Source organism: Adiantum capillus-veneris, chromosome 7, assembly GCF_014529385.1.
Source record: "Adiantum capillus-veneris isolate H3 chromosome 7, ASM1452938v2, whole genome shotgun sequence".
In the NCBI taxonomy this organism is placed as follows: domain Eukaryota; kingdom Viridiplantae; phylum Streptophyta; class Polypodiopsida; order Polypodiales; family Pteridaceae; genus Adiantum; species Adiantum capillus-veneris.
This window is the reverse complement of record NC_140937.1, coordinates 88,052,377-88,057,019: the sequence shown is the minus strand read 5'-3', so window position 1 is coordinate 88,057,019 and position 4,643 is coordinate 88,052,377.

Here is a 4,643-nt window from a genome sequence, read left to right as displayed (position 1 = left end):
GCAAAGCCACTAACTCTTCAAAATGAAGAGGGTCAGGATTAGCTCGCAAAGACAGAGTCAAAGAAGTCTGAAAAGTCAAATAAGATGGTGGTAGTGAATTGAGTGTTTTGGAAACCAAGTCCTTCTCTGGAATCACTTCATCAATGCTAAGCAATTGCTCTTTAAGATCCCTGATTTTTGTAAGATGCTCAACAATATCGTCACCTTCGTCCATCTGTATTTTGTCAAGTTGTTTCTTCAAAAACTCTATTCTGGCAGCGTTTCTTCCTCCAAACATAGCTTGCAGAGTGTTCCAAGCATCCTCAGAAGTTATGCAAGATCTGATATGTGGTGTGATCGTCCTCTTTATGGTTAAGGCAATCACAGCCATAGCCTGTGCATCTTTAGTATCCCATCTCTTTTGCTCTGGAGTGACTTGTGAGGGTCCTGCACCAACAGCTGCACCACGACCAGGCGTGGCAGGTGCAATGCTACCTGGACGAACTTCATCTCCAGATACATAATCCCACAATCCTTTACCAACCAAAACATTTTTGGCCATAAAAGACCAAAGAGAATAGTTGGTACCATCCAATTTGTCTTCGGATGTAAACGCACCAAAAATCTCTTTCTCCGTAGATTGAGCCATACTGTAGATGCACACAAGAGAGCAAAAGAACCTCCAAGAGATTCAAAAATCTCCTCTCCAATCCAAGCAAAACTCTACACAAAATCTCAGCACAAAGCTAAGACAAGCTGCTTCCCAAAAGAACTGTTTACCTGAAGAAAATCTGTCAAAAAGCACACCCTCTTGATCTAAACGCCTCCGAAAAGTAACTTCTGCTACGCTGCTCAGAACAAAATTCTGAGGGCTCGAATGGCTTCGAAAGCGGGGTAAAACCCCAGGTCGCCAGGTCAGAATACTCCCGGAACGTCGAGGATGCTCCCACGAACAAATTTTCTGAAAACTGCCTGAAAACTGCGATTGCGCGCGCGGACGTGAAAACGCAAGTAGAGGCTCTGGAAATCACCTTGCTCTGATACCAATTGTTGAAGATGATGAAACAGGAAACAGAAGGAAGACAGCAACTCAGAGTAGGAAGAAGATGGAGAAGGAGAAAACACAGAGCTTGTGTACGAGATCTCTGTAGTCTCACTCTCTGTATTGGAATAATAATATGTATACAAACTCAGAGCTACAAAGCTTATATGAAACCCTAAGAGATAATGTGTCTTTTCACACCAGATGTCCAGGGGGAAAAACCCAGTGGGAGAAAAGTGCCCCTGGTGAAGCACGTATACACACTAACACTACTACATGTCTACAGTTTGGAACTAATCCTTGTGTGGTTCTAGCATTGAGAGACTATGACACGCTATACCTTTGAGGATATCCCAATCTTCTTCAGGAATCTAGAAGAAGATGTTGATGATTTTCTTGTTGATTTTAGAATGGTTTGTCGTATCCTTGGTAAAAGGGATGACATTGAAAAAGGGGATTTTCTATTGCTATGCCTTAGAGGCAACGCTGAGCAATGGTTTTGGAGTATGTCTTCTCAGATTGAAGATGGGTATACCCAAATTTCCAAAGCTTTGAAGGCCAGATTCTCTAAAGTTCCAACAACGGAGAAAGCATGGGCTTCACAACGGAGACTTCAACAACATGGTGAAGACTACTATGCTTATGAGGATATTTTTTCTCGTCAATGGGAAGGATGTGGATTTAGTTCTACATTTCCAGATTATGTAAAAATGGATCAATTTATTTCGGGTTTGTCTCCTTTCCTAAAGACTAAGGTTACTTGTAGTGGACCCTCTACCTTTGAAGAAGCGGTCACTATTGCCCGAAGGAAGTTTCACAAGTACTTCTACATCAAAAATGGTTTCCATCATGCTGGAAGAACCAACCATCATGAAAGTGTTTCTATCAAGGAGTCATCTCCTTTGCCATACTTGTCTCCTTCTACTCCGACAAATGGTGAAGAAGTTACTTACATGCCAACTGATTATTCAAGTGCTAAAGTGTGTGGCCAAGATTCAAATGTGGAATCTCTTTCTTCTACCTTTATCACAAGCATACAAAAATCGACACAAGATATCTCAAATGGAATTGATGATTCAATAATGGATACATCCAACCTTTTGGCAGAGGATCAATTTCTAGTCCGAGCAGACGAAGCTTTTGTGCAACATGACTCTATGGAGAATGAAGACCTTGAAGGTAACCTTGATCTTATGGAATGTTCTGAGAGTGTATCTTGCCTAAACGAAGAGAGTGAAGAAGAAGATGAAATCATAGGTGGAGAGATCATAGACCACATTGATCATAAAGAGATGATTGTGTACATGGAATGCCAACTCCAAAACAAAGTAGAAGAGTGTGAGTTGAATCCATGTGAGGATAATCTTGAAGAAGTGTTTGAGGATGTTGAAAAGCATTGGTATGACCCATGTATGTTAAGCATGGAGGAAGCTATCATGCAAGAAGCCAAAGTTTTCACAAAATCAAATAGTAATCCATCAACCTTTGAGGTGGTACGATGTGAGGAGTTACAACCTTGCCAAAGGGGGGGCTTAGAAGGGGATGAAGAACATGGGAGAGTAGTAAAAGATAAAATCATAAAAGGAAACTATCAGAAGGGTATCATTCTCTCCAATGGTGTTTTAGTGGGTGGCTCTTCATTCATGGGACAATCTCTTAGCAAGGAAATCCAAGCTTTTGAAGCCCCAATCATCTTCACATTGGGTTTCACCTCTTCAAGGTCAACTTCTCCTCTCTTCACATATACCTTTCATCGGGGACACCATACCTTCTTAAGTGGAAGAGGAAATGAATACTTGGTGATAAACGGATGTTTCCAAATCTTCTTCGCTTGGTTCTTTGGTGTATGGAGGTCGCACATTGTGATGCTTCTGGTCTTCATCATAGATGAAAAACTTGTTGATTGCTACATGTGGATATTTCATCAATCAGTACCAAAATCTATTCTCTTCCAATGTGTTGGAATCAATAGAAACCTTCGTCTATTATCTACTTATGTGGTAAACTATTTGCAATACCTTCCAACAGCAACTAGAAGCATGGATCAAGCTTTCCTAAATCATAAAGATCATAGAAATTTTGACTTAATGAGCCTACCCAAGTTGAATGAAATTTATGAGCTACAGATCAGGAATTTGCTCATACAAGCTCTTGAAGATCGTAGCAGATACATCAACTTTACACAGGAGAAAGAGCAACCAATATTTTATATCACATTGATAGTGATATATGCAATGATGGACAACAGTAAAATCTACAAGTTTCTTCAATCAAAATCAGTAAGTGATTCCATACCATACATATCGCTTTGGGAAAGATATTTCAAGATCTTTGATCCTGGGGGGTGCTTATGGAAACTTTCTCGATGGAGGAGGTTTACTCCGTCACTTCATTTCATCCTGCTATTGGCTCGAGAACCTTTCATATCACACAAGGTTTTTTAATTATACAACAAAGGTTCTTCAAAGATGAGAGCAGACAAAGACAGACGTTACACAATCTACATGTTGTATGATCGGATAAATGGTACATGAATGTACCATTATCTAAGGGGGGGACTAATGATAGCCGTTTTTCGGCTTTCCATAATTGCCATAGTAATCTACCTCACCCTACCAAAATCACCCAAACACTATGGCTATCCCTACCATTTCAATGTAAATAGGCGTATGTGAGTTAGGGGACTTTTTCCATATCTTCTTAAAATCCTCGTCTAGCTAGTCACTGGGCTAGTTAAGTCAAAAGAATAAATAAAATCAAAAAAATAAAATATATTATGGCCCATTTGTGTGTAAAATGCATTGTATATAAGGCCTAAATATAGGGATTTTTTATAATTATTTTGGTATATTTATTTAAATATTTCTACTTAGGTGTGTGTTTTATTAAACCTATGTACACCTTCTTTCATCCTCTTACACCATAAGTATATTTTTTGCCGATATGTACATACTCTAACCTTATATTTTTCCTTTATACAAATCACTCCCACATTTTCACCCTCACCCTCGTGAAAACAAAAAATTGATTTCTACTCATTGGTCACGTTTATTATATTATTTACTTGCATACCTTTTCCTCTTTCACCCAAAATAATTCAAAGAGGGACCATATCATATGATTCCAATATCTTTCCATATCCATAACTCCTCCATATTTTTATTATTATTTTTACTCATTTTTCTAACACCATGTGCTCATTGAGCTAAAGTCCATGAATAGTCCATACACTAGTCCCACCATGTATATATTTGTTTATTCACCAATAATCCTCCTCCATGCATGTGTCAAGGGCAACTTGGATGCTTTGTATTATGATATGACAAAGGAGGGGCTCACTCTTGGATGCATTGTACAAATTCAACAAAGTAGGGGGCCACTGAAGACTTTTTGTGAAGAAAAAACAAGTCTTTTGGTGGGATGTTTAATATCCATCTCCACTCTGAATTTGGAGCAGTGGTCAAAAGAGAAAATGTAGCCCACGCTTTGAATAATCACCTCAAATGTTTTCATGACTTTTGGAGCTACCAGCGATGAGATATGATTTTTTGAGTGGACCCTAGTCTGTCCACTTTTCTCACAAGTAGCCCATAGTCTTCTCTCACCTCTTTCCACACTTCTA